General features: G+C 44.8%; 1 long non-coding RNA gene across 1 annotated transcript in view; it reads right to left on the bottom strand.

Moving 5' to 3' along the window:
* Gm31870 overlaps window positions 1-12,487 on the bottom strand; it is a 93,793-nt gene that overhangs the window by 50,933 nt on the left and 30,373 nt on the right. Inside the window, exon 2 of the long non-coding RNA XR_001779912.1 lies at window positions 10,264-10,316. This is a non-coding gene — a long non-coding RNA (predicted gene, 31870). The remainder of the gene's footprint in view (window positions 1-10,263; window positions 10,317-12,487) is intronic.

Below are 12,487 nucleotides of genomic sequence, written 5' to 3'. Positions count from 1 at the left end.
CCCCTGCCTTGGTGTTTGCTCCTTTTGGTTTTGACAGTCTCCTAGAAACCAACTATGTCCTAACCAACCCTGGCTGTCTTGGGAAAATGTCCTTTCTAATCTTCATGATCCTAGATCATGTGCACGCATATAGATGTGACCTGTGCATGACAGGGGGGGTGATAGGGAGGGGGCATCCTTGCACTGAGTGGCCATTGAGAAACAACGCAATGTCTGCCAGGGTGACAATGGTGGGCTTGGGGATTATCAAGAAAGGGCCAGATGGATTCAGACAGGGCGGGTTCTTAACCACCATGACCAGTATCAACAGACTCTGTTAATGTATCTTGTAACAACATCCTTTTCACATCTGCCTGCCCTGATAGAGTCTCAGCATCATATTGTATCTATGCATAGGATGGATCACTATCACTAGCTGTCAGAAGTCTTGCTTAGACAGAGCCTCTGTGGTTGATAACCCATAGTACAAGAAACTGAGCAGCATCTCAATGCCTCAGGCTTCTCATCTAAAAGGCAATCGCTTCCTCAATTTTCATATAAATTATCCTACTCACCCCTTAGTAGGAAGAACAGATCTGCCTAGATGATACCTAACAGATGAAGTGAAAGAACAGGGAGAAGTGAATGTGAACAGAGAGGCCAAGTCATAAACCAAAGGTCACACAGAGAGCAGGTGGTGGAATAGAGACAGGAGTCCTGATCACTTGAGGCCAGTGCTGACAGATCTTTATGAGACAAATTCATGTAAAACTGAGATGCAAAAGATGGCTGTTATCATTTTCATTTTTGGAAAGGTAACCAGAGGAAATCCCAGGATCCCATCTTCTGAATACAAATTCAGGAAACAAAAATAACAAACCGTAAAGTCCTTCTGGAAAAAAAAAATCAATAATATCAAAAAGAAATTAAAATAAAAGCAGATAAACATTCTGTTATCAAGATTGAGAGAAATTGTAAAAAGACTAGAGACAGTATAGGACCAGTATCATCCTCTTGGGAGACACATCTGTGTTCATAAAAGGTACAGTTCTGACAGCAGGAACTGACGGTCTATTTATCCTGGAGACAGGCACAGCATCTCGTCTATTTAGCATTTATATAGTGCTTGTCTCCTCATTGCCAAGTTGCCTGCTAGGAACCGGAGTCAGAGCAGGACCTGGGGCCTCAGAGGTGGATCCCCAAGGAAGGAAGGAAGCTGGGGCTACTGCCCATCCTTCCCTGGCAATGCTCTGCTCTGCTCACTAAGGACTTGAGGAAGGAGCTAGGAGAAAGCTCACTAAATGTTCCACAGAGAAGCCTCTATTAGGTACAGTCCCTGGGTGAGATAGACAGAAACCCGCTGCAACTGAGCCCAGGGGAGAAGGCTATCAGGCTTCTGTCCTGAGCCTTTCGTTTCCCACAGACCTCCCCCATTTTGTCTCTCTTCAGCTCTCCAGTACTCTAAGTCCAAGATCAGCTCCTAAGCTCCCAACGGTTGGTTAGTGCATTGTGATAGAGTTGGAGAGGAGTAGATAGAGAAGAAGATCTAGAAGGTCCAAGCCTGAGTGGACAGAAAATGTGGCATTGGGCAAGTTTCAAGTTTTCCACAACCTTTTGTCTTCATCATCGGCAGTAGCACTGGGCTCTGACAGAAGTTTGTGATTTCCCTGCTGTGTATTTCAGTGAGGCATTTTCATTGCTTTTCAGTTTATGATAAAGAGAAGGGAGTGTTCAGAAATACATCAAGAATACTCCTAGGACTTCTGATTCACACTTTGTGGGATAAATCTTAGTCCTCTCTCTCTCTCTCTCTCTAGCTCTCTAGCTCTCTCACTCTGTGTGTGTTTGTCCATGTGTGCATATGTTCATGCATGTGGAGGTCAGAGGTCAGCCATAATTATGGGGGGACGGGTACCATATAACTTGTTTTTTGAGAGAGGGGCTCTCGCTGACTTTGAACTTGCTAATTCAGCTCAGCTGTCTTTCCAACAAGCTCCAGGAATTTCCCCTTTCCTTGCAACACTGGGACTGCAAGTATATGCCATCATGCCAGGCTTCTCCCCCACCCAGCCCCCCACCCCCGCTAACATAGATTCTGAAATTCAAACACAGATTCTCACACTTGCACAGGAGACATATTACTAATGGAGTCACCATCCAGCTCCTCTTTCTTTTTTCGTTATATCTGTAGTCTCCAGGGAGGACTAGAAAGTCTCTCTCAGAAGCATCCCTCATGGTGCTTCAGCATGCAGTTCAAAAAAGAATTCTTAACCGGGCGTGGTGGCACACGCCTTTAATCCCAGCACTTGGGAGGCAGAGGCAGGTGAATTTCTGAGTTCAAGGCCAGAGGACAGCCAGGACTATACAGAGAAACCCTGTCTCGAAAAAAAAAAAAAAATTCTTCCAGTTTACCCCAAGATATACTCTCCCTTCCCATTCGCTGACATTCCAACTCACTTCTATCCCAGAGGACAGGTAAGGGCTTGTTCCTCTGCAAGCCTGTATTATTTACCAATCAGTCTTAACCTTACCTACTATGTTAGGTACAAGCTGCTCCACCAAGGGCTTCAAGCAATGTCTCACCCTAACTTCCAATCTCTGCTCACACCTCTAGCTTAGGGCCCTTTCCACAGGGCCAATGTGATTCTGATCTTAGGAAGGATTCCTCACCTTGATGCCCACACATTTGCCTCATGCCTCCTTCTTCAACCATCTTTATTTGATCCATACATTCAATGATTCAAGAGGCCCTTTATGAAACAGTAAGATGCCCTTTTTGTAAGAAGACTGTGCTGGTTAATTTTAATTGTCAACATGGTACTGGGTCCCTCCTTCCCATTACCCACAGCCCTCCATCTCTGTACAGTTCTCTCATTATGTCACATACTTCTCAAATCATATTTACCTTTTCTGCTTACAAGAGTTTCCTGCTTCCATGGACCTTGGCTTCTCTCTCAACCCTCTTTTGTTAAGTTGCTAACTCTGTTTCGTCACCATTATGCAGTAGAAGAAAGCCTCACTTACACCAATACCTGGCATCTAACATAGCACCAGGCACTTGGCCAATGCTCAAGAAGTTCTTTCTGTCTGGTTGATAACTCCTTTTTCTGAATAATACCATGTCTATTTCCTAGGGAATTTTCCAAGTACCTCACACTTTCATGCACTTGTAGGGCTGAACTGCATGAGAGGAAACGGGCATTTAGCAGACAGTATCACCCTGAAAAGCAGCCTGCAATCAAGGTGAACTCTGTGCAGCATGCCTGATGTACCCAGATGACCACCTGTGTGGCCAAAAGTGCTGGGTATAAGAGAAAACACACTCCACCCTAGAACTCCACTGATACACAAAGGAAAGAATGGCCCATAGTAGATCACCCTAAGAACATTCTAGAATAATGCAGAACCTCAACTCTGTTCATACAGTTGGCAATTGAATTTTTTCACAATTCCAGAGAGATAAGGTGGAACTGAAATTCCTGTTCTAAATCGAAGAGAAGGAAGGTGGTATGCAGAGCATGGATACTCACTTTTCTTGTGACCTTCAATTAACCAAGATTCTGATAGTTTCTTATTCTATTCCCTAGCCTCACTCTCATCAGTAAGCATCCTTCTAAGACACACACAGAGCCAAATACCTGTTACCACAGCATCCCTCTGGGAAATCTTTCCTCTACCAGAGATGGTGCTACTTGTAAGAAGGAATGTTTCCTTAGTCCTAGGAGTTCAGGCATCTGCAGGGAGAGGAATCTTTCAGGGTATGGAGTCCTTCTAAAGACTCTAAACTTTAACCCCTGGGGTTACCTCTTCCCTGACTAGTAGCGGGATTGCATCTAGTCCTTTTTTGTTATTTCTTAATTTTAAAGATTTGTTTTATGACTTTATGTGTATGAATATTTTGCCTGCATATATGTTTGTGTATCATGCCTTTGCTTTTCTGATGCCCAAGAAGAGGCATTGGATCCCCTGGAACTAGAGTTACAGATGGTTGTGAACCACCATGTAGGTGCTGGGATTTGACCCTGGTCTTTCATAACAGCAACAAGTGCTTGGCTTAATGACTAAACCAAGTCTCCAGCCCTGTATCTTGTCCTTGACATCTCTTAAGGGTCATATTTGGGACACATTGGGTATTTTTACTCCCATACATATCAATACAGAAAACCCTGGCCCCAGCAAAGCTGGGTAACTGGTATAGAATGTTCAACCAAGAGGGCACCGAAGGAAGGGAGTTCAGGAATTGACAGGCATGGTGAGAATGACTGCAAAAGCTTCTCTGACCCTGTAAATAGTCTTAAGCATTAAGCATATGTTTTAACCTATTCTCAAAGGCCCATTAGATGGGTGCTGTTATTCTCACCTCATAAATAAAAGAAACTGAGGCTCGGAAGGGTTAAGTAACTTGCTCAGGGCCTCTTCGAGCAGTGAGTGGTGGCACTAGAATTGTTACCTGCCTGATGCCTAGAACTCCTGAGGTCTGTGTTGCAGACTATGTCAGTGAGAATCCTCAGATAGAAGTTCTGCCAGACAGTGGCATTCCAAACAGAGGGCTCCATTCTACCAAGAACGCACCACCATAGCTAGAATACACTATTCCACATAGAATCTACCACGGTACCCATATGGTATCATTCTATCCAAACTGCACCACTATCTCCAGAGGGTGCCACTCCTCTCAGCATATATGAGAGCAAAACTAAGATGCACGAAGCCACCCAGACCTGTAACCTGCAGCTTCATCTCCCTGCCGGGTTCCTCTCCTCCAAGAAAAAAGATAGACCTCTTCCTGCAAGAGAATGGTGTCTCCCATGGCTTTTTTTTTTAAGCTGATGTATATTTTTGGAAACATTTTGGAGCATGAGTGCATAAAAGTCTGGGTCAGACAGAGCCTGGGGCGGTGGGTAAGTAGGAGAGACTCTCTGGTCTCCAAAGAAAGCTGAGAAGCTTCAGCTTCAAAAAGAGATTGGATTTTTTTTTTTTCTCTCCCAGATTTTGATCTTTAAAATGTCTGGAGTCCCAGACAGCCACGGGCAGCTTTGGCCAGCAGGAGTAGCCACCAGGACCTCATGGCACTATAAAAGCTTCTGGTTAACAGGGCTCTTGGATAATGGAAAGCCAGGCAAAGTGCAAGAGCCAGCAGTACTGGGGTTGGCAGGGACACTGCTTGCTGTGGCCAGACTCTGGACGGATAAGCAGGAAAACAGCAGAGACAGCGAGAAACAGTGAAGAGCTCCATGCCACACAGGAAGCCTATTCTTCAGGCTGGTCCTGACATATAAGGACAGAAAGAGCTCACCACACAGCCACCTCCTGATGGTGACAAGCACTGATGAGCTCCCAGGGGAGTCCCACCCCCTTGAGTGACATGTTTTTGTTTTTGTTTCATGCTGCTTCTCCTCCTCCTCCTCCTCCCCCCTCCTCCTCTTCCTCTTCCTCCACTTCTTCCTCCTCCCCCTTCTAAGCCAGACACAATAGAAATAGACATTGTGATTTTTCTGACCAGAGTTTGATTACCCAGTCCCATATGAGTGACATTCATAGAAAATGGGTTGTTGGTAATACGTGGGGCTGCCAGGCATTTTCTCTCCAGGAGAATGCAGAGCCCAAGTCTCAGAGACATAGTGACTGTCCTCTGCATGGGTTTTACTTATATGTGAATGCCAGCTGGCTGCTACACTCCCATACCAATCACTCCTTCTTTCACACACATGTGTGTACACACATGCACTATATGTATGTTTACACCTATAATGCACCTGTGTGCATGCCCACAGGTCCATCAGGCCTATAATTCAATTCCTAATCCCCCAACCCTGCACTCATACTGCTGTAACATGGAAAGACAAAACAGACTGGAAAATCTTACTTATATACTGTGAATGGATATTGTATGGATAGAACAATGGAAAATTATTTCTCTATCAATTTTATGTTTGCTGTAATGCTTTATAATAAGAATACAGTACTTTTTCATAGGGAATACTTGTAGGGGTTGTTTGGTTGCTTGGGGTTCGGGGTTCCGTGCAGAGAATGGAATCTGGGGTTTTGCACATGTTAAGCAAGGGTCCAGTCATTCAGCTTCAACCCTGGCCAGCTTTTCCCCCTCCCACTCTTTTTAACATATACATTATAATAGAGATATCCTGTTAAGTCCTTGGCAACTGTCTAGGATTTGAGAACTAACTGAAGGAAAGGCACCATAAAAAGTGCTGAGCCTCTCATGCTCCTGCTGGAATGGAAACATCCTGACAGCCTGGGTGTGGGGAGAGACTGCAGAAGAACCACAGAGCAAGCTAGAGACTGGTTATGCAGCCCAGGGGTACTCATGTGGAATCAGCTCTGAGTTCAATCTGGGGTAGCAATAAATAGCAAACAGTTCAGGACTGGTTCTCTTGGACTTTAAACTCATCTGTAAAATGAAAGTTCTGTAATGACGACGACGAGGGATAGTTTAGGTAGTTAGTGGTGAGGTTTAATGATGATGGGAAATAGTTCAGGTACTTATGCACCTTAACAAGGCTGCCTCAGCCTCCTGTAGCCAGGTGTTACATTCCTTTAACACCTCTCCCTGTTCTCACCTCTGTTGCTTGTCTGCTTGGGGTCTGCAGGCAATGCTAAGGCCTTCGAGTTAAAAATGGTTGCTCCTCTGGCTCCACCCCTCACCAGCTATAACACTTGGGAGAGTGGCTCTGGTGGTGTGGGCACAGGTAAGCAAGTCTTAAGGACACGAGGTTGGAAGATGCCTCTCCACCACCTCACCCTCATCCCCACCCCTCAACCTGCCTGCTGCAGATGGAAGAGCTGGCTCAGCCCCCTTCTCTGGGCAATGTGGGAGAGCTGAGCTGGCATTGCCTCTCACCAACTGCAGCACTTAGGAGAGCAGGCCACACCTGGTGGTGAGGGCATGGGAGAGCCAGTCCAGGCTCTTGCTGGCTGCCACTGGCAGAAGTGCTGACCCCACCCCTCTCCTAAGCAAAGATGGAGAGCTGACCCTGGAGGCTTATGCATAGAAGGTCTGGCAAGATAAAGACACAGCCAACACCTAGGCCCTGATCCAGGGCTTTGAGTTGGCCCACTCCAACATCACCCATCTATGAACTGCTGGAGTGCATTGTGGAGCCAACACTGCAGGATCTTCCTGACACAGGTCAACAACAGGATATCAGAGAAGAATTCCAGTGAGGATCTAGTATTGATGGTGTAGCAGAATCCAGAGGCTTGAAATGACACCAATGACTTATTAATGCTGTTTGGGCCAAAGGACATGTACTGTGTGACTCCCTGTTATACAATGCAGCTTCAATGGAGTTTTTTTTTTCTTTTTTCTTTTTTCTTTTTTGTTTTCTTTGGGGGGTTTCAAAGGTCGGGAGCAAATATGGAGGGATGGAGGGATAAGTAGGATTGGGGTGCATGATGTAAAGTTCACAAAGAATGAATAAAAAGTTAAAGAAAGTTGCAGCTCTCCCAGATCAGTGGGCATCAGGAGTGAATTAGAGGCCTCCTACATGGATGTCACAGGTATGAAGGAGGTACTAGGGCTTCTCCAGGCCTTGCCTGGCCTCACCAACTATGTGTCCATATCATGTCAACATCTGTATGTATGACCACCATTCAAGAATCTACATAAAATGATATTTCAGTGGATTTTTACAATCTCTTTCCAGATCTTGGTACCTGTGAAGGAGAGATAACATCAGGGGTTTGGGGCTTATTTAAATGTGGCTCTGAACCCCCATTCTGTTTGTGGGATATTCAGAATGCCCTACAGTCTCCCTAACCCTCCATGCCTCTGACTGAAGATCCAGTTACTCCCAGATTTGCTGGGGGTGTGTTTCCTGTCAATGCTTGGAAGAAATAGGTGTTAAACATCTCCCCATTCCTAATACAATTCCCTCTCACTTCCACAAAACCCTGCTTCTGTTGACTCTGACACCAGGAAAGATTGACTAGCATGACACAGTCTCCCAGACAAAGTTTTATTCTTCCCAAGTCTGTGTCCACAGATCAATATAAATGACCAGAATTGACATTCCACCACTGTAACCCCAGGAAATGTCTGCTTTGGGGCTCTGGGACCAGCAGCGTTTCTCCTGTCTTTTTTCTAAACTTCATATACCCACATGTACACAACACACAAGTAGGCACACCCACCCACACGCATGTAAACACACACCCCCACACACACATGTAGGCACACACATGTAGACACACACACATACACCACACATATAGACACACACACATGTAGACACACACACATATAGACACACACACATACACCACACATATAGACACACACACACCCCTCAATCATATCCACTCTTCCTTAGCACAAAGTTGACTAAATATCTAAGAACTTCCCTGACCTTTCACCACCACTAAATGTCTTCAGATGTTGCTACTTTGATTCTAATCTCTGCCTTCTCCTCCTATTATCTCAGCTGCCAACCCCAGGAGACACATTAAATACATAATGCATTTTGACTCGCATCTGGGCTATGCTGTCTGGTGTGGGGAGGTTACAGCAGAAGCATATGCCTGCTTCTTAAAATTCAATTATTCAAATTCAATTTCTTCTCTCACTCCCAGTCCTCACCAGCATGTAGCCTGAGACTTTTCATCAGATCATTCAACCTGCCAGCACTGGAGCCAGAAGTTCCTGGCTTCTGTTCAACTCGGCCCTGTGGTAGCCTGCCACCATTATTGTTGTTGCCACATGCAGTTCTGGGTACCAGGATACCAAGGATATAGAAGACAGAGACACAATCCTTAAGACGTTCGTGTCTGGTAGACATTGATGCACAATACTGGATATTAATGGTGTGTGACAAGAACTAAAGATACAGCAATGTAAGAAAGCAGAGGAGAGAGTGATTCGCTCTCTGCTATGGAAGTGAGGTGCCTTCTCTACCATGCAGGTGGCAAAGCACAACAGCTCAGAGCCAGCTGCAGCAGAAGGCTGCAGCACCTCACTGAGCTCAGATGAATTCCCCAGCTTAGTGAAAGCAGAAGAGCCCACTGGTGGCTTCCCCAGCCCCTCCTGGGCTGCAGCTGACCCTTTTGCCTCTAAACATTGGCCTCATGATTCTGTGCTGCCCCAAAGATCTCACCCTGTTTCCCAAAGGACTTAAGGTGTTTCTGTGGTCATTTAGGGATTTAGTTTAGCTGTTTGTTCCAGTACAGCAGGTTTGGAGCTCAGCCCTAATGCTCTTTACTGATGCTTGCCTTCTTTTTGTATCCCCTTAAAGAAAGTCACATGCTTAGCACATCACAGGCACTGGAGAGACCCTGTTTTATTAAAACATCAACAACAAATGCAAACCCAAGTGTACAGTGTGATGCAAAGCATGCTTTGACCAAATTACGATAGGGGAGAATTACCAGTCCTCTGAGCTGAGAGTCCTTTATCAAAGCTGCTAACTCGGTAATGAACTATTACTATCCATCAAGGAGCTAGTGGGAAAGACCCACCAGCTCTACACATAAACCTAAGGTGATATGGGGTACCACCTTCCCTTACCCACCACTTTCCACCCTCTTCAATTCTCAATGGTCTGTGTCTCATCTCCCACACCAGCTTTCACCAGGAAACACCACAACAGTCTTCCCTGGTTGCTTGCACCATTCTGAGCCTCCTAAAGCCCATCCCAAATGATGCTTCCTTGCTGAGCCCACTCCTTTCAACCCCAATCACTCCCATCACTCTGGAGGTGAAGGCTTCACAGTTGGGTGCTTGCCACCTAGCAGGCAGCACTGTTTTGTGTGTTTTAGGTTACAGGAACTCTTTCAAAGTCTCTTGCAACCACTCAGCTCTGCTACTGGAATCCAAAGTCAGCCACGGACAATATAAAACAAACAAGCACACCAGACTTCCAAGAAAGCTTTGTTGATAACAACAGAGAACAGGATACACCTGGCCTGATGGCTCTCCCACTTCACCCTCATGCGCACTCCTGGTTGTCACTGTGCTTTGTCACACTGCCCTTGGAGTTCCAAGACCCTGCTTTGACCCTCATGGCCCAGGCCATATCAGGCTGGCACTTTCAGCTTATGACTTCCTGACCTGTTTCTTTGTCCATTCCCTCAAATCATACATAGATATGATTTCTTTAAGGGAATCTTTCTTGATGCTGAAAGTAAGTCAAACCCTCGGCTCTCAATGCTCTATGGCTTTCCTTCCTTTTCCTTCACAAGAATCATCACACTTTGTAAATGCACAGGACCTTGCGGGATTAGTTGACACTTGACTGGAAATCCCATCAAGTTGAGTTTTATTTTGCTTACCATTTTGTCCCAGTGCCTCCCTGATACACTGCATAGTCCACAGAAGGTGTTGTCTGCAAAATAAATAAAGCATTGAAGTTAGCAGAGACAGAAAGAGAGAGTGTGGGCAAGAACTAGAAGGATGGATGATAGATTAAGAAGAAAAGTACAAGCTGACAAATCTTGCCTGGAACCCTCTGTGGCTACATCTCCACACCCTTCAAAATCCACTGACTCAGAGACCCTGCCTGCATGTTCCTCTAGGGAATAACCATGTTTGCATATACAAATTTAATTTTGTATGATTTTTCATCTTTGTTCATCATAATAAACAATTAATTTTAAATACATTATAAACTATCTAAATGTCCCCAAAGCTATAGGAGATAAATTAAATACACTCATCCATTGAAATCACTGCTGTGCAGATGTTAGTGATGGTCTTTAAAGTCACACTTATAGCTCACAGAGGATTGTGTGTAAAGCACTGATTTTGTAAGATCCTGTAGGAGTGAATGTGAAGCTATTATCAATTCATTCAAACCTATAGGATCAAAACACTGGTTCAGTCAGTAAAGTGCTTACCTTGTAAGCATTAGGTCCCAAGTTCAATCCCCAGGACTCATGTAAAAAGATCTGACCATTGTGGCATGTCTATAATCTCAGTACTGGGGAGGCATAGACAAAAAGAGCTCTGGAGCTCACTGGCCTAGACACTAGCCTATTTGGCAAGTTCCCAGCAAGTTAAAAACTGTCTCAAAAAAAGGGATGGTACCTGAGAAATGACACTCAAAGTTGATCTTTGGCCTCCAAAAACATGTACACATGAATGAACGCACACAGATATAGAAACACACAGGCACACACACATACATGAACATTCACACAGACACACAAACACAGACAGATACTCAGACACACACATACCCATACACACACACACACACACGAACACAGATATACACACAAAGACACACACACACAGAGACACACACAGAGACACACACAGAGAAACATACAGAGATACAAACACAGACACACAAATACAAGCACAGACACACACACACCATTTACAATCCACACACAGAGACAAAAACGAATGCAATGTGTACTGGACTTTGGATGGCAATGAGGTCTCAGCGTAGGTTTGAATGCATGTCGCTGTGAGGACACTGACAATCTGGGAACCCTGTGACATGCATGGGAAGTCACAGATGATCTTTCTGTTCTTTTTAAAGGCCTTTTGAAAATTATAAATAAATAATACACTATAGTAAGTGACTTGTAAAAATGATCCCAATGTATTATCCAGCCAAGAGCCGCATGATTTGTGGGGTTTGATGGAAAATGCATACGTGGAGTTCCTGAGCAAGACAGAAAGAGCCACTACCCAATTTTCAGTAGTCACTCCTGTGATTTAATGTGGCATATTTTAAATTTGTTATTTAATGTTCTAAGTAAAGAAAAATGTAATGTTTAAATAGTTAGCCTGGAGTGTACCCATCATCATGCTACAACACAGTGCTAGTTTTAAATACAAATAAAAGCATTTAACTCATCTGCACCCCACTTCCTAAGCACCCCACTTCCTAAGCTTCTTGTTCTGATGTGCTTACACACATGTGTTTCTTTTTGCCAGACTGGGGAAATGCTTCACAAATTAAACTCAACTTCACCTCTTGATACAGAGAGGCCTCCTACCAACCCCCTCTACCGACTCACTAACAAGAGGAAGGACTGAAGGGAGTCCCTCTCCACTTTTCTGTGGCATGTATGCTGGTAACTGGCAGGGGTCATAGCATGAGTTAGAAAGAACAAGATGGGGTATTCTGGTCTCCATGTCCCATAAAGCTTTCTTGTTCTCTTCCTGCATTAGGAACATGTTCTGCTTCACAGGGAACGGTGGCCTCTGCCCCTCTGCATCTTACAGCTTCATTTACAAAGCATAGACCTAAAGAGAAAATTAGGAACTCCATGATGGTGGGCTAGGGAGACAGCTCAGTCAGTGAAATGTTTGCCACATATGTATAAGGACATTCACGTGCCCATCACCCACATAAAATGCTAGGCATCACAGTACACATCTGCAATCCTGGAGTTGAGGAGGTTAAGATAGGAGGATCTCTGAGGCTTACTGAACAGCCAGTCTAGCCAAATGAGTGAGCTGTGAGTTCAATCTCTCTCTCTCTCTCTCTCTCTCTCTTTCTCTCACACACACACACACACTCTCACACACACACAAATA

Source organism: Mus musculus, chromosome 1 (assembly GCF_000001635.26).
Source record: "Mus musculus strain C57BL/6J chromosome 1, GRCm38.p6 C57BL/6J".
Lineage (NCBI taxonomy): Eukaryota > Metazoa > Chordata > Mammalia > Rodentia > Muridae > Mus > Mus musculus.
Note: the sequence above shows the minus strand (reverse complement) of the source record. Positions and strands in the feature narration are given on the sequence as shown.